General features: G+C 53.9%; 1 protein-coding gene across 1 annotated transcript in view; it reads left to right on the top strand.

Annotated features, from left to right (window-relative positions):
- LOC147659589 (NACHT, LRR and PYD domains-containing protein 12-like) overlaps positions 1–18,613 on the top strand; it is a 495,706-nt gene that overhangs the window by 333,485 nt on the left and 143,608 nt on the right. The gene's annotated exons all lie outside the window — the stretch shown is intronic.

Genomic DNA, 18,613 nt, shown 5'->3' with positions numbered 1-18,613 from the left:
GCCCTGTGTGTGCTTCATTCATTCATTTATTGTGTAGTTCCCTCATTGGAGCCCTGTGTGTGCTTCATTCATTCATTGTGTAGTTCTCTCATTGGAGCTCTGGGTGTGCTTCATTCATTGATTCATTGTGTAGTTCCCTAATTGGAGCCCAGTGTGTGCTTCATTCATTCATTCACTGAGTAGTTCCCTCATTGGAGCCCTGTGTGTGCTTCATTCATTCATTCATTGTGTAGTTCCCTCATTGGAGCGTTGTGTGTGCTTCATTCATTCATTTATTCTGTAGTTCCCTCATTGGAGCCCTGTGTGTGCTTCATTCATTCATTTATTGTGTAGTTCATTCATTGGAGCCATGGGTGTGCTTCATTCATTCATTGTGTAGTTCCCTCATTGGAGCCCAGTGTGTGCTTCATTCATTCATTCATTGTGTAGTTCCCTCATTGGAGCTATGTGTGTGCTTCATTCATTCATTGTGTAGTTCCCTCATTGGAGCCCTGTGTGTGCTTCATTCATTCATTCATTGTGTAGTTCCCTCATTGGAGCCCTGTGTGTGCTTCATTCATTGTGTAGTTCCCTCATTGGAGCCCTGTGTGTGCTTCATTCATTCATTCATTGTGTAGTTCCCTCATTGGAGCCCTGTGTGTGCTTCATTCATTCATTGACTGAGTAGTTCCCTCGTTGGAGCCATGTGTGTGCTTCATTCATTCATTGTGTAGTTCCCTCATTGGAGCCCTGTGTGTGCTTCATTCATTGTGTAGTTCCCTCATTGGAGCCCTGTGTGTGCTTCATTCATTCATTCATTTTGTATTTCCCTCGTTGGAGCCCTGTGTGTGCTTCATTCATTCATTCATTGTGTAGTTCCCTCATTGGAGCCCTGTGTGTGCTTCATTCATTGTGTAGTTCCCTCATTGGAGCCCTGTGTGTGCTTCATTCATTCATTCATTTTGTAGTTCCCTCATTGGAGACCTGTGTGTGCTTCATTCATTCATTCATTCATTGTGTAGTTCCCTCATTGGAGCCCTGTGTGTGCTTCATTCATTCATTCATTGTGTAGTTCCCTCATTGGAGCCCTGTGTGTGCTTCATTCATTCATTGACTGAGTAGTTCCCTCGTTGGAGCCCTGTGTGTGCTTCATTCATTCATTCATTGTGTAGTTCCCTCATTGGAGCCCTGTGTGTGCTTCATTCATTGTGTAGTTCCCTCATTGGAGCCCTGTGTGTGCTTCATTCATTCATTCATTTTGTAGTTCCCTCTTTGGAGCCCTGTGTGTGCTTCATTCATTCATTCATTGTGTAGTTCCCTCATTGGAGCCCTGTGTGTGCTTCATTCATTCATTCATTGTGTACTTCTCTCATTGGAGCCCTGTGTGTGCTTCATTCATTCATTCATTTTGTAGTTCCCTCATTGGAGCCCTGTGTGTGCTTCATTCATTCATTCATTTTGTAGTTCCCTCATTGGAGCCCTCTGTGTGCTTCATTCATTCCTTTATTCCGTAGTTCCCTCATTGGAGCCCTGTGTGTGCTTCAATCATTCATTCATTGTGTAGTTCAATCATTGGAGCCATGGGTGTGCTTCATTCATTCATTGTGTAGTTCTCTCATTGGAGCTCTGGGTGTGCTTCATTCATTCATTCATTGTGTAGTTCCCTCATTGGAGCCCTGTGTGTGCTTCATTCATTCATTTATTCTGTAGTTCCCTCATTGGAGCCCTGTGTGTGCTTCATTCATTCATTCATTGTGTAGTAAAATCATTGGAGCCATGGGTGTGCTTCATTCATTCATTGTGTAGTTCTCTCATTGGAGCCCTGTGTGTGCTTCATTCATTCATTCATTCATTGTGTAGTTCAATCATTGGAGCTCTGGGTGTGCTTCATTCATTCATTGTGTAGTTCTATCATTGGAGCTCTGGGTGTGCTTCATTCATTCATTGTGTAGTTCTATCATTGGAGCTCTGGGTGTGCTTCATTCATTCATTGTGTAGTTCCCTCATTGGAGCCCTGTGTGTGCTTCATTCATTCATTCATTCATTGTGTAGTTCCCTCATTGGAGCCCTGTGTGTGCTTCATTCATTGTGTAGTTCCCTCATTGGAGCTCTGTGTGTGCTTCATTCATTCCTTCATTGTGTAGTTCCCTCATTGGAGCCCTGTGTGCGCTTCATTCATTCATTCACCGAGTAGTTCCCTCATTGGAGCCCTGTGTGTGCTTCATTCATTGTGTAGTTCCCTCATTGGAGCCCTGTTTGTGCTTCATTCATTCATTCATTGTGTAGTTCAATCATTGGAACCATGGGTGTGCTTCATTCATTCATTGTGTAGTTCTCTCATTGGAGCTCTGGGTGTGCTTCATTCATTCATTCATTGTGTAGTTCCCGCATTGGAGCCCTGTGTGCTTTATTCATTCATTTATTCTGTAGTTCCCTCATTGGAGCCCTGTATGTGCTTCATTCATTCATTCACTGTGTAGTTCAAGCATTGGAGCCATGGGTGTGCTTCATTCATTCATTGTGTAGTTCTCTCATTGGAGCTCTGGGTGTACTTCATTCATTCATTCATTGTGTAGTTCCCTCATTGGAGCCCAGTGTGTGCTTCATTCATTCATTCATTCACTGAGTAGTTCCCTCATTGAAGCCCTGTGTGTGCTTCATTCATTCATTCATTGTGTAGTTCCCTCATTGGAGCCCTGTGTGTGCTTCATTCATTCATTTATTCTGTAGTTCCCTCATGGGAGCCCTGTGTGTGCTTCATTCATTCATTTATTGTGTAGTTCAATCATTGGAGCCATGGGTGTGCTTCATTCATTCATTGTGTAGTTCCCTCATTGGAGCCCAGTGTGTGCTTCATTCATTCATTCATTGTGTAGTTCCCTCATTGGAGCCCTGTGTGTGCTTCATTCATTCATTTATTCTGTAGTTCCCTAATTGGAGCCCTGTGTGTGCTTCATCCATTCATTCATTGTGTAGTTCAATCATTGGAGCCCTGTGTGTGCTTCATTCATTCATCCACTGTGTAGTTCAATCATTGGAGCCATGGGTGTGCTTCATTCATTCATTCAGTGTGTAGTTCCCTCATTGGAGCCCTGTGTGTGCTTCATTCATTCATTTATTCTGTAGTTCCCTCATTGCAGCCCTGTGCGTGCTTCATTCATTCATTCATTGTGTAGTTCAATCATTGGAGCCATGGGTGTGCTTCATTCATTCATTGTGTAGTTCTCTCATTGGAGCTCCGGGTGTGCTTCATTCATTCATTCATTGTGTAGTTCCCTCATTGGAGCCCAGTGTGTCCTTCATTCATTCATTCACTGAGTAGTTCCCTCATTGGAGCCCTGTGTATGCGTCATTCATTCATTGTGTAGTTCCCTCATTGGAGCCCTGTGTGTGCTTCATTCATTCATTTATACTGCAGTTCCCTCATTGGAGCCCTGGATGTGCTTCATTCATTCATCCATTGTGTAGTTCCCTCATTGGAGCCCAGTGTGTGCTTCATTCATTCAGTGTGTAGTTCCCTCATTGGAGCCCTGTGTGTGCTTCATTCATTCATTCATTCAATGTGTAGTTCCCTGATTGGAGCCCTGTGTGTGCTTCATTCATTCATTTATTCTGTAGTTCCATCATTGGAGCCCTGTGTGTGCTTCATTCATTTATTCATTGTGTAGTTCTCTCATTGGAGATCTGGGTGTGCTTCATTCATTAATTGTGTAGTTCCCTCATTGGAGCCCTATGTGTGCTTCATTCATTCATTGTGTAGTTCCCTCATTGGAGCCCTGTGTGTGCTTCATTCATTCATTCATTCATTGTGTAGTTCCCTCATTGGAGCCCGGGGTGTGCTTCATTCATTCAGTGTGTAGTTCCCTCATTGAAGCTCTGGGCTTCATTCATTTATTCATTCATTCATTCTTTCTTTGTGTAGTTCCCTCATTGGAGCCCTGTGAGTGCTTCATTCTTTCATTGTGTAGTTCCCTCATTGGAGCCCTGTGTGTGCTTCATTCATTCATTCATTGTGTAGTTCCCTCATTGGAGGCCGGGGTGTGCTTCATTCATTCAGTGTGTAGTTCCCTCATTTAAGCTCTGGGCTTCATTCATTTATTCATTCATTCATTCTTTCATTGTGTAGTTCCCTCATTGGAGCCCTGTGAGTGCTTCATTCTTTCATTATGTAGTTCCCTCATTGGAGCCCTGTGTGTGCTTCATTCATTCATCCATTGTGTAGTTCAATCATTGGAGCCATGGGTGTGCTTCATTCATTCATTGTGTATTTCCCTCATTGGAGCCCTGTTTGTGCTTCATTCATTCATTCATTGTGTAGTTCCCTCATTGGAGCCCAGTGTGTGCTTCATTCATTTTATGTGTAGTTCCCTTCTTGGAGCCCTGTGTGTGCTTCATTCATTCAGTGTGTAGTTCCCTCATTGGAGCTCTGTTTGTGCTTCATTCATTCATTGTGTAGTTCCCTTCTTGGAGCCCAGTGTGTGCTTCATTCATTCATTCACTGTGTAGTTCCCTCATTTGAGCCCTGGGTGTTCTTCATTCATTCATTGTGTAGTTCCCTCATTGGAGCCCTATGTGTGTTTCATTCATTCATTGTGTAGTTCCCTCATTGGAGCCCTATGTGTGCTTCATTCATTCATTGTGTAGTTCCCTCATTGGAGCCCGGGGTGTGCTTCATTCATTCAGTGTGTAGTTCCCTCATTGAAGCTCTGGGCTTCATTCATTTATTCATTCATTCATTCTTTCATTGTGTAGTTCCCTCATTGGAGCCCTGTGAGTGCTTCATTCTTTCATTGTGTAGTTCCCTCATTGGAGCCCTGGATGTGCTTCATTCATTGTGTAGTTCCCTCATTGGAGCCATGGGTGTGCTTCATTCATTCATTGTGTAGTTCCCTCATTGGAGCCCTGTTTGTGCTTCATTCATTCATTCATTGTGTAGTTCCCTCATTGGAGCCCAGTGTGTGCTTCATTAATTTTATGTGTAGTTCCCTTCTTGGAGCCCTGTGTGTGCTTCATTCATTCAGTGTGATGTTCCCTCATTGGAGCCCTGTTTGTGCTTTATTCATTCATTGTGTAGTTCCCTCATTGGAGCCCAGTGTGTGCTTCATTCATTTTATGTGTAGTTCCCTTCTTGGAGCCCAGTATGTGCTTCATTCATTCATTCACTGAGTAGTTCCCTCATTTGAGCCCTGGGTGTGCTTCATTCATTCATTGTGTAGTTCCCTGATTGGAGCCCTCTGTGTGCTTCATTCATTCATTGTGTAGTTCCCTTATTGGAGCCCTGTGTGTGCTTCATTCATTCATTCATTGTGCAGTTCCCTCATTGGAGCCCGGGGTGTGCTTCATTCATTCAGTGTGTAGTTCCCTCATTGAAGCTCTGGGCTTCATTCATTTATTCATTCATTCATTCTTTCATTGTGTAGTTCCCTCATTGGAGGCCTGTGAGTGCTTCATTCTTTCATTGTGTAGTTCCCTCATTGGAGCCCTGTGTGTGCTTCATTCATTCATTCATTGTGTAGTTCCCTCATTGGAGCCCGGGGTGTGCTTCATTCATTCAATGTGTAGTTCCCTCATTGAAGCTCAGGGCTTCATTCATTTATTCATTCATTCATTCATTCTTTCATTGTGCAGTTCCCTCATTGGAGCCCTGTGAGTGCTTCATTCTTTCATTGTGTAGTTCCCTCATTGGAGCCCTGTGTGTGCTTCATTCATTCATTATGTAGTTCCCTCATTGGAGCCCTGTGTGTGCTTCATTCATTCATTGTGTAGTTCCCTCATTGGAGCCCTGTGTGTGCTTCATTCATTCAATATGTAGTTCCCTCATTGGAGCCCTGTGTGTGCTTCATTCATTAATTGTGTAGTTCCCTCATTGGAGCCCGGGTGTGCTTCATTCATTCAGTGTGTAGTTCCCTCATTGAAGCTCTGGGCTTCATTCATTTATTCATTCATTCATTCTTTCATTGTGTAGTTCCCTCATTGGAGCCCTGTGAGTGCTTCATTCTTTCATTGTGTAGTTCCCTCATTGGAGCCCTGTGAGTGCTTCATTCTTTCATTGTGTAGTTCCCTCATTGGAGCCCTGTGTGTGCTACATTCATTCATTATGTAGTTCCCTCATTGGAGCCCTGTGTGTGCTTCATTCATTCATTGTGTAGTTCCCTCATTGGAGCCCGGGGTGTGCTTCATTCATTCAGTGTGTAGTTCCCTCATTGAAGCTCTGGGCTTCATTCATTTATTCATTCATTCATTCTTTCATTGTGTAGTTCCCTCATTGGAGCCCTATGTGTGCTTCATTCATTCATTATGTAGTTCCCTCATTGGAGCCCTGTGTGTGCTACATTCATTCATTATGTAGTTCCCTCATTGGAGCCCTGTGTGTGCTTCATTCATTCATTGTGTAGTTCCCTCATTGGAGCACTGTGAGTGCTTCATTCTTTCATTGTGTAGTTCCCTCATTGGAGCCCTGTGAGTGCTTCATTCTTTCATTGTGTAGTTCCCTCATTGGAGCCCTGTGTGTGCTACATTCATTCATTATGTAGTTCCCTCATTGGAGCCCTGTGTGTGCTTCATTCATTCATTGTGTAGTTCCCTCATTGGAGCCCGGGGTGTGCTTCATTCATTCAGTGTGTAGTTCCCTCATTGAAGCTCTGGGCTTCATTCATTTATTCATTCATTCATTCTTTCATTGTGTAGTTCCCTCATTGGAGCCCTATGTGTGCTTCATTCATTCATTATGTAGTTCCCTCATTGGAGCCCTGTGTGTGCTTCATTCATTCAGTGTGTAGTTCCCTCATTGGAGCCCTGTGTGTGCTTCATTCATTCATTGTGTAGTTCCCTCATTGGAGCCCTGTGTGTGCTTCATTCATTCATTGTGTAGTTCCCTCATTGGAGCCCTGTGTGTGCTTCATTCATTCATTGTGTAGTTCCCTCATTGGAGCCCTGTGTGTGCTTCATTCATTCATTGTGTAGTTCCCTCATTGGAGCCCTGTGTGTGCTTCATTCATTCATTCAATGTGTAGTTCAATCATTGGAGCCATGGGTGTGCTTCATTCATTCATTGTGTAGTTCCCTCATTGGAGGCCTGTGTGTGCTTCATTCATTCATTCAATGTGTAGTTCAATCATTGGAGCCCTGTGTGTGCTTCATTCATTCATTCATTCAGTGTGTAGTTCCCTCATTGGAGCCCTGTGTGTGCTTCATTCATTCATTCATTCATTGTGTAGTTCCCTCATTGGAGCCCTGTGTGTGCTTCATTCATTCATTGTGTAGTTCCCTCATTGGAGGCCTGTGTGTGCTTCATTCATTCATTCAATGTGTAGTTCAATCATTGGAGCCCTGTGTGTGCTTCATTCATTCATTCATTCAGTGTGTAGTTCTCTCATTGGAGCTCTGGGTGTGCTTCATTCATTCATTCATTCATTGTGTTGTTCCCTCATTGGAGCCCAGTGTGTGCTTCATTCATCCATTGTGTAGTAACCTCATTGCAGCCCAGTGTGTGCTTCATTCATCCATTGTGTAGTTCCCTCATTGGAGCCCTGGGTGTGCTTCATTCATTCATTGTGTAGTTCCCTCATTGGAGCCCTGTGTGTGCTTCCTTCATTCATTCATTCATTCTGTAGTTCCCTGGTGGCAGTCACAGATGTCTCTTATTCATTCATTCTTTTCTTCTCCACTGGGAGCTTCTTTGGTGTTGAATAATTAGTAAATATTCAGTCAATATTTATTTCCTGTGGAGTTTGTTACAAACCATTTCAATGTGAAAATGAACTTATATTAAAGTTTTAAATGCAGAGCTTTAGACTCAGGATCATAGCGCGGTTTACGGGACTCATAGTGACTAGAGGTGAAACCTCTTGTGTCCTGGGTTACTCTCGCTTAAGATCTAATGTCACTCCTGCGGCAATCTTCAGAGTTTCTCCACCAAAGACATACTTTTAAAACATGTTTCCAGTCTCGAGTCTTCTAGGCGCTATTTCCGTTTCTGCTGCCAGAGGTAGGTGTGGCGTCCCCCTGACCCCTCCTGGGACTAGAGCAAATCAGACCTGTCACTGTTTAGATGTTTACTGTCCTCATTAACAAGAAATACCCTTTTTAATTTTGAAGAAAATAAGACACCTGTGAAGCAAAGCTTGCATTGGTGACCCCTGCTGTGACCTTCGCACTGACCCCTGAACAGACCCCTACACTGACCCTTGCACTGACCCTTGCACTGACTCCTGCCCTGACCCCTGCACTGACCCCTGCCCTGACCCCTGCACTGACCCCTGCATTGACCCCTGTACTGACCCCTGCACTGACCCCTGCACTGACCCCTGCGCTGACCCCTGTGCTGACCCCTGCACTGACCCCTGCACTGACCCCAGCACTGACCCCGGCAATGACCTTTGTACTGACCGCTGCACTGACCCCTGACCTCTGCACTGCCTACTGCACTGACCCCTGCATTGACCCCTGCACTGACCCCTGCACTGACCCCTGCACTGACCCTTGCACTGAGTCCTGCACTGACGCCTGTACTGACCCCTGCACAGACCCCTGCACTGACCCCAGCACTGACCCCTGCACTGAGGCCTGCACTGACCCCTGCACTGACCCCTGCACTGACCCCAGCACTGACCCATGAACTGACCCCTGCACTGACCCCTGCATTGACCCCTGCACTGACCCCTGCACTGACCCATGCTCTGACCCCTGCACTGACCCCTGCTCTGACCCCTGCACTGACCCCTGCACTGACCCCTGCACTGACCCCTGCACTGACCCCTGCTCTGACCCCTGCACTGAGCCCTGCACTGACCCTTGCACTGACCCCAGTCTGATGCCCAGGACTGAGCCCTGCACTGACCCCAGCACTGACCCCAGCACTGACCCATGAACTGACCCCTGCACTGACCCCTGCATTGACACCTGCATTGACCCCTGCACTGACCCCAGCAATGATCCCCTTAAACTGACCCCTGCACTGACCCCTGCACTGACCCCTGCACTGACCCCTGCACTGACCCCTGCACTGACCCCTGCACTGACCCTTGCACTGACCCCAGTCTGATGCCCAGGACTGAGCCCTGCACTGACCCCAGCACTGACCCCAGCACTGACCCATGAACTGACCCCTGCACTGACCCCTGCACTGACCCCTGCACTGACCCCTGCCCTGACCCCTGCCCTGACCCCTGCACTGACCTCTGCATTGACCCCTGCATTGAACCCTGCACTGACCCCTGCACTGACCCCTGCACTGACCCCTGCACTGAGCCCTGCACTGACCCCAGCACTGACCCCTGCACTGAGCCCTGCACTGAGCCCTGCACTGACCACTGCACTGACCCCGGCACTGACCCCTGCACTGACCCCTGCCCTGACCCCTGCCCTGACCCCTGCCCTGACCCCTGCCCTGACCCCAGCACTGAGCCCTGCACTGACCCCTGCACTGAGGCCTGCACTGACCCCTGCTCTGACCCCTGCACTGAGCCCAGCACTGACCCTTGCACTGACCCCTGCCCTGACCCCTGCCCTGACCCCTGCCCTGACCCCAGCACTGAGCCCTGCACTGACCCCTGCACTGAGGCCTGCACTGACCCCTGCTCTGACCCCTGCACTGACACCTGCCTGACCCAAGCACTGACCCCAGCACTGACCCATGAACTGACCCCTGCACTGACCCCTGCATTGACCCCTGCACTGACCCCTGCACTGACCCCTGCATTGACCCCTGCATTGACCCCTGGACTGATCCCTGCACTGACCCCTGCACTGACCCCTGCACTGACCCCTGCCCTGACCCCTGCACTGACCCCTGCACTGACCCCTGCACTGACCCCTGCATTGACCCCCGCACTGAGCCCTGCATTGACCCCTGCACTGACCCCTGCACTGACCCCTGCACTGACCCCTGCACTGACCCCTGCCCTGACCCCTGCACGGACCCCTGCACTGACCCCTGCACTGACCCCTGCACTGACCCCTGCATTGACCCCTGCACTGACCCCTGCACTGACCCCTGCACTGACCCCTGCACTGACCCTTGCACTGACCCCAGGACTGACCCCTGCATTGACCCCCGCACTGAGCCCTGCATTGACCCCTGCACTGAGCCCTGCACTGGCCCCTGCACTGACCCTTGCACTGACCCCTGGACTGACCCCTGCACTGACCCCTGCATTGACCCCTGTACTGACCCCTGCACTGACCCCTGCACTGACCCCTGCGCTGACCCCTGTGCTGACCCCTGCACTGACCCCTGCACTGACCCCAGCACTGACCCCGGCAATGACCTTTGTACTGACCGCTGCACTGACCCCTGACCTCTGCACTGCCTACTGCACTGACCCCTGCATTGACCCCTGCACTGACCCCTGCACTGACCCCTGCACTGACCCTTGCACTGAGTCCTGCACTGACGCCTGTACTGACCCCTGCACAGACCCCTGCACTGACCCCAGCACTGACCCCTGCACTGAGGCCTGCACTGACCCCTGCACTGAGGCCTGCACTGACCCCAGCACTGACCCCTGCACTGACCCCAGCACTGACCCATGAACTGACCCCTGCACTGACCCCTGCACTGAGGCCTGCACTGACCCCTGCTCTGACCCCTGCACTGAGCCCTGCACTGACCCTTGCACTGACCCCAGTCTGATGCCCAGGACTGAGCCCTGCACTGACCCCAGCACTGACCCCAGCACTGACCCATGAACTGACCCCTGCACTGACCCCTGCATTGACCCCTGCACTGACCCCTGCACTGACCCCTGCTCTGACCCCTGCACTGACCCCTGCTCTGACCCCTGCACTGACCCCTGCACTGACCCCTGCACTGACCCCTGCACTGACCCCTGCTCTGACCCCTGCACTGAGCCCTGCACTGACCCTTGCACTGACCCCAGTCTGATGCCCAGGACTGAGCCCTGCACTGACCCCTGCTCTGACCCCTGCACTGACCCCTGCTCTGACCCCTGCACTGACCCCTGCACTGACCCCTGCACTGACCCCTGCACTGACCCCTGCACTGACCCCTGCACTGACCCCTGCTCTGACCCCTGCACTGAGCCCTGCACTGACCCTTGCACTGACCCCAGTCTGATGCCCAGGACTGAGCCCTGCATTGACCCCTGCACTGACCCCTGCATTGACCCCTGCACTGACCCCTGCACTGACCCCAGCACTGACCCCTGCACTGAGGCCTGCACTGACCCCTGCACTGAGGCCTGCACTGACCCCAGCACTGACCCCTGCACTGACCCCAGCACTGACCCATGAACTGACCCCTGCACTGACCCCTGCACTGAGGCCTGCACTGACCCCTGCTCTGACCCCTGCACTGAGCCCTGCACTGACCCTTGCACTGACCCCAGTCTGATGCCCAGGACTGAGCCCTGCACTGACCCCAGCACTGACCCCAGCACTGACCCATGAACTGACCCCTGCACTGACCCCTGCACTGACCCCTGCACTGACCCCTGCCCTGACCCCTGCACTGACCCCTGCACTGACCCCTGCATTGACCCCTGCATTGAACCCTGCACTGACCCCTGCACTGACCCCTGCACTGACCCCGGCACTGACCCCTGCACTGAGCCCTGCACTGAGCCCTGCACTGACCACTGCACTGACCCCGGCACTGACCCCTGCACTGAGCCCTGCACTGAGCCCTGCACTGACCACTGCACTGACCCCGGCACTGACCCCTGCACTGACCCCTGCCCTGACCCCAGCACTGACCCCTGCACTGACCCCTGCACTGAGCCCTGCACTGAGGCCTGCACTGACCACTGCACTGAGCCATGCACTGAGCCCTGCACTGACCCCTGCACTGACCCCTGCCCTGACCCCTGCCCTGACCCCTGCCCTGACCCCAGCACTGAGCCCTGCACTGACCCCTGCACTGAGCCCTGCACTGACCCCAGCACTGACCCCTGCACTGAGCCCTGCACTGAGCCCTGCACTGACCACTGCACTGACCCCGGCACTGACCCCTGCACTGACCCCTGCCCTGACCCCAGCACTGACCCCTGCACTGACCCCTGCACTGAGCCCTGCACTGAGGCCTGCACTGACCACTGCACTGAGCCATGCACTGAGCCCTGCACTGACCCCTGCACTGACCCCTGCCCTGACCCCTGCCCTGACCCCTGCCCTGACCCCAGCACTGAGCCCTGCACTGACCCCTGCACTGAGGCCTGCACTGACCCCTGCTCTGACCCCTGCACTGAGCCCAGCACTGACCCTTGCACTGACCCCTGCCCTGACCCCTGCCCTGACCCCTGCCCTGACCCCAGCACTGAGCCCTGCACTGACCCCTGCACTGAGGCCTGCACTGAACCCTGTTCTGACCCCTGCACTGACACCTGCCTGACCCAAGCACTGACCCCAGCACTGACCCATGAACTGACCCCTGCACTGACCCCTGCATTGACCCCTGCACTGACCCCTGCACTGACCCCTGCATTGACCCCTGCATTGACCCCTGGACTGATCCCTGCACTGACCCCTGCACTGACCCTTGCACTGACCCCTGCACTGACCCCTGCCCTGACCCCTGCACTGACCCCTGCACTGACCCCTGCACTGACCCCTGCATTGACCCCTGCACTGAGCCCTGCACTGGCCCCTGCACTGACCCTTGCACTGACCCCTGGACTGATGCCTGTACTGATCCCTCTACTGACCCTTGCACTGAGTCCTGCACTGATCCCTGCATTGACCCCTGCATTGACCCCTGCATTGAACCCTGCACTGATCCCTGCATTGAACCCTGCACTGACCCCTGCACTGACCCCTGCACTGACCCCTGCACTGAGCCCTGCACTGAGCCCTGCACTGACCCCAGCACTGACCCCTGCACTGACCCCTGCACTGACCCCTGCACTGAGCCCTGCACTGAGCCCTGCACTGACCCCAGCACTGACCCCAGCACTGACCCCTGCACTGACCCCTGCTTTGAGCCCTGCACTGAGCCCTGCACTGACCACTGCACTGACCCCGGCACTGACCCCTGCACTGACCCCTGCCCTGACCCCAGCACTGACCCCTGCACTGACCCCTGCATTGACCCCCGCACTGAGCCCTGCATTGACCCCTGCACTGACCCCTGCACTGACCCCTGCACTGACCCCTGGACTGATGCCTGCACTGACCCCTGCACTGACCCCTGCACTGACCCCTGCACTGACCCCTGCACTGACCCCTGCACTGACCCCTGGACTGATGCCTGCACTGACCACTGCACTGAGCCATGCACTGAGCCCTGCACTGACCCCTGCACTGACCCCTGCCCTGACCCCTGCCCTGACCCCTGCCCTGACCCCTGCACTGAGGCCTGCACTGACCCCTGCCCTGACCCCTGCACTGACCCCTGCACTGACCCCTGCACTGACCCCAGTCTGATGCCCAGGACTGAGCCCTGCACTGACCCCTACACTGACACCTGCCTGACCCCAGCACTGACCCCAGCACTGACCCATGAACTGACCCCTGCACTGACCCCTGCATTGACCCCTGCACTGACCCCTGCACTGACCCCTGCATTGACCCCTGCATTGACCCCTGCACTGACCCCTGCACTGACCCCTGCACTGAGCCCTGCACTGAGCCCTGCACTGACCCCAGCACTGACCCCTGCACTGACCCCTGCACTGACCCCTGCACTGAGCCCTGCACTGAGCCCTGCATGTTGGACAGGCCACCTGAAGGGCCTATCTCCCCCCGGCCCGACCCGGCCCGAGCCCGGTCACACATATGCCACACACCACCACTGCACGTTCTCCGTCCCCTCAGGGACCCCTGCCCTCGAACATATCGACCTCGTGGGCCCGATCCACTGCTGGCCCACGCGCCCAACCTGGGCGCCATCTTGGACACCCCACCACGAGGCCGCCTGGCCCCCGATCGACCTCAACCCTGGGCCTAGCCAGGCCTCAGACATCCCGGCACCACCATCCACCCAGGAGGTGAGCGGGCTACTTGGCAAGTCAATGGGAGAAAGAGGTGTCGATGGCTCCCCCTCGCCGAGTGCCGCTCATCCATCGCCTCCCCGGGTGCTGGCTCCACCCCCCTGCTGGGTGTCTGAACCCCCTCATCCCGGACCTCCCGATCCCCAAGTGCGAGGGTCCGGACATCAAAGATCACCAGCCCTATAACTGAGGCAGCTCCAGAGCAGGAAGGCAGTTGTATCTTGGAGTCGAGAGACGCAAAGAAGAACTCATCCTTGACGGACTACTGGCGCTGCCGTAGCTCTGCCTTGTGCACCATCGTCGTACCTGCTGGCGCTGCCGCAACCTTCGTAACCTTCGTATCCTTCATCGTCGTCGGGACCTGCTGGCGTGGCCGCGGACCGTTTGTAACCATCATCTTCATCGGGACCTGCTGGCTCGCCGCGGACCGTCGTTTCGTTCATCCATCTCGGGACCTGCTGGCTCCGCCGCGGCCCGATCATCTAGAACGCCGAGCTCGAGGATTGAGAGCTATTTCCATCTTTTGGTAACCAAGACTGTCCCGCTACCCTTTCCCCAAACCAGAGACCAGAATCGAGGGGACCCCTGAGTCCAGACCTCCTTGTACCATTTTATCGTACTTTAAGAATCGCCTATAAAATCTCGTTGAACCTTACCCTTGTGTGGTGTCCGTCTGTGGGGGGGAAGTTACTTGTCTGTACGATCGCTGGAGCCGGCTCTCCCTGGAGACCGCTCCCCTTATCCTCGGCCGACCCTCCCGGTCCGTCTAACATTGGTGGCCAGCGGCGCGATCCGAATCACCGCATAATCGTACAGACAGTAGCTCACCCCACGACGAAATCACGATGACAACTAAAGAAAGCGGATCCACCGAGAAATTCCAGATGGAGAAATTGGACGAGTACAACCATCGTGAACTAAAACAATTCTGCATCGAACTAGGTATCGCTACCACCGGACTAAGTACCAAAGACGATTTCAAGCATGCCCTAGAATCTTGGGCAGAGACCGGGGTTGCCGGAACCCCCGATCGAAGCATCGCAGCAAAAACCACCATGGCCCCTGAAGAGCAAAGAACGGGTCTCTCGCAAGACGAGATCCAGGAACGAGAAAAAACCCGACTACACGAGCTAGAAATGGCTCGGCTCAAAATGGACGTTGAACTTAAGTTGGCCGAACAGAAAATAAACTTAGAGCACCTGCGTCTCCGAGAAGAAAGAGAGGAGAAACAGAGACAAAGGGAGCTCGAGGAAAAGAAACTGGCATATGAACACGAGCGACGACTAGCTGAGATTGATTTACGCAAGCAGAATAAAGAAGTAGGGGTGTCCGAGCAACCCCACACCCCAGGGACAACGGAGAAAAAGGTACACATCCCCAAGGATGTCGTTCGAGAATACTTCCGAGAGGACGACATCCAGCAATGGTTTAAGGCCTACGAAATCGCTATGACTGCACACCGGATCAATAGAAACGACTGGGGAGCCGGCCTATGGGGGAGATTCCTCAATGAGGGCCGCGACACCCTGCTACAGCTCCCGGACCACCAGATGACCTCCTATGACCATATGAAAGCTGCGCTCCTCACCCGCTATGGCCTCACACCCGAAATGTACCGTCAGAGGTTCCGAGACTGCACCCGCATCCCGGGTACAACTTGGGTGGACTATGTAACCTACTTTAGCCGAGCCTTCGAGGGCTGGATCAAAGGAAGCAAGGTTACAACCTACGAACAACTGTTCAATCTCATGGTATGGGAGCACCTATCGAACAATTGCTTTATTGAACTCCGCCAGCACCTCCTCGACAGCAAGTTAACCGATCCCCGGCAGCTCGCAGCCGAAGCTGACCGATGGGAAATCACCAGAGTGGGCCGGAATGGGTCCTACGAACAGAACCGGAACAACAATGGTCAGCACCGTCCCCGAGGAGGAGGAGGAGGCCAAGGACGCGGAAGAGACAACGCTCCGGTCGCCCCCGCTACCAGCACCACCCCCCCGGCCAACCGGGGCAGCGCCCCGGCGCGACCGGGATACCGAGCCAATGTTACGTGCCATCGATGCCAACGAGTCGGCCACTATGCAAACGACCCAAATTGCCCACAGTACCAGAGCCCAAGACCCCGCCAGGTGGCTGCTGCTGCCCTGGGGGAAGAACAGATCTCCGAGGAGCAAGAAGAATATGAGCAAGAGCATCAAGAATGGGAGCCAGCCGCCATGGCTCTAGCCTGCTTAGGGGGGAAAGACATGGTCCCGCGGGTCCCCCTACCCGCTAACACCCAGAAGTACAGCCAATGGGTGAGCATCAATGGACACCGGGCCGAAGCCCTTCGTGACACCGGGGCCAGTATAACAGCCGTCCGCTGTCACCTGGTGACCCCAGAACAGTATCTACCAAACATTCTCTGCCCTATACGTTCCGCCGATAACTCGGAAAGTCTGTGTCGGATGGCCTGCGTCCCTTTCGAATGGGGAGGGGTCTCCGGCATGTTGAAAGTCACGGTCCGAGACGATGCCCCCGTAGACTGCCTCCTGGGGAATGACCTTGAAAGCTCCCCGTGGGCAGCCGTAGAACGAAGGGAACACCTGGGGATGTTAGGCGTCCCGGACTGGGCGTGTGTCACCACCCGGTCCATGGCCGCCCGTGCCAACCCCCGACCAGAGGAACCCGAATGGCCGGCGCCACCGCCCCCGGTCGCTCCAGCCGAAACCACCGACCGTGACGTCCCCCCAGAATCAGCTCAACCTCCAGACCTCGCTAACCTCGACCAGTGGCCTCAAGAGGGGGGGCCCACGCAAGAACAATTTCGCCAAGAACAAAAGACCTGTCCCTCCCTCGAGGGACTCCGCCAGCAAGCGCTCGCCCAAAGCGCAGGGGATACTTCCGGAACCCACTGGATCTACTGGGACAATGATCTGCTGTACAGTGAGCAAAGAATCGCGGAACTGGGGGCCAGCCGAGTGCTAGTGGTGCCCCTCCGTTTTAGAGACTTTCTGCTAAACCTGGCCCACGATGTCCCCCTGGCGGGACACCTGGGTCAAGATAAAACCTACAGTCGTCTGGTAACCCACTTCTTCTGGCCCAAAATGAGGAACGATGTACACCAGCATTGCCGATCTTGCCCCACGTGCCAAGCCAGTGGAAAGAGCGGCCGCAAACTAAAAGCCCCCCTGCAACCTTTTCCCGTGGTCACCACCCCGTTCGAGAGGGTCGGGATAGACATTGTGGGGCCCCTGGACCCACGTACAAAACAAGGCCATCGGTTCATCCTGGTGCTAGTGGACCACGCCACCCGCTACCCCGAGGCTGTTCCTCTGCGAACTGTGACAGCCCCGGTAGTCGGCCGGGCTCTGATGGGGATCTTCTCCCGTGTGGGCTTCCCCCGAGAAGTCGTCAGCGACCGGGGCACGAACTTTATTTCGAAATATATGAAGTCCCTCTGGCAACAGTGCGGGGTCACCTACCGATTCACGACCCCCTATCACCCTCAAGGAAACGGACTCGTTGAGCGGTTCAATCGCACACTCAAAGGGATGATCGGGGGGTTGGAAGAGCCCCTCCGTCGCCAGTGGGATATGCTGCTGCCGTGCCTCCTCTTCGCATATCGAGAGGTCCCCCAGAAGTCCCTCGGCTTCAGCCCGTTTGAACTGCTGTATGGACACCCAGTACGAGGGCCCCTCAGCCTAGTCAAGGAAGGCTGGGAGATGCCCCCTCTAAAAAACCCACCAGATGTCTTCAGGTACCTCCTAACCCTCCGCAACCAGACCCGGCGGTTCAGAGAGCTGGCAAAAGCCAACCTAGAGGCCAGTCAAGAGGACATGAAAAAGTGGTATGACCGGAATGCCTCCTCCATCGAATTTGAGCCTGGGCAACAGGTATGGGTGATGTCCCCCACCGAACCCTGCGCCCTGCAAGACAAATGGACGGGGCCCTTCAAAGTAGTCGAGCGCAAGGGTCCTGCCACCTATCTCATCGACATGGAATCTTCCCGGAACCCCCTCCGGGTCCTCCACACTAACAGACTGAAACCCCACTTTGTGCGTTCAGAACTCAGTCTCCTGATGGCCACAGACAATGGGGCTGAAGAGGACTCCGAGCCCCTCCCTGACCTCCTACGGACTAGGGAGAAGGACGGCTCCGTGGATGGGGTCCGACTCTCGGAGGCCCTCACCCAGGAACAACGCCAGGAGTGTCGAGCCCTTCTGGTGCAATTCGCCAGCCTGTTCTCCCTCACCCCCGGTGTCTCTCCCTGGTGTGTGCACGATGTGGACACGGGGGACAGCCCCCCTATCCGCCACCGGGCCTACCGCGTGCCAGATCGGGTACGGGCCTGCATCCAGGAAGTAGTAACCAAAATGCTCACGCTCGGAGTCATCGAGCCCTCAGACAGCCCCTGGGCCAGCCCTGTGGTACTGGTCCCCAAAGCAGCCGCCCCCGGCACCACACCGGAACTCCGGTTCTGCGTCGACTACCGGGGCTTGAATGCGGTCACCAGAACAGACGCACATCCCATCCCCCGGGCAGATGAACTAATCGACCGCATGGGGGCTGCCCGCTACCTCAGTATTTTCGACCTGACGGCGGGCTACTGGCAGATCGGCCTCACACCCCGGGCACAAGAACGTTCTGCTTTTTCCACCCCCGATGGCCATTACCATTTCAAGGTCATGCCCTTCGGCATGAAAAAT

This window comes from Lissotriton vulgaris, unplaced genomic scaffold (assembly GCF_964263255.1).
Source record: "Lissotriton vulgaris unplaced genomic scaffold, aLisVul1.2 SCAFFOLD_774, whole genome shotgun sequence".
Taxonomy (NCBI): domain Eukaryota; kingdom Metazoa; phylum Chordata; class Amphibia; order Caudata; family Salamandridae; genus Lissotriton; species Lissotriton vulgaris.
The sequence above is the reverse complement of the archived record's forward strand: the minus strand, read 5'-3'. Positions and strand labels throughout refer to the sequence as shown.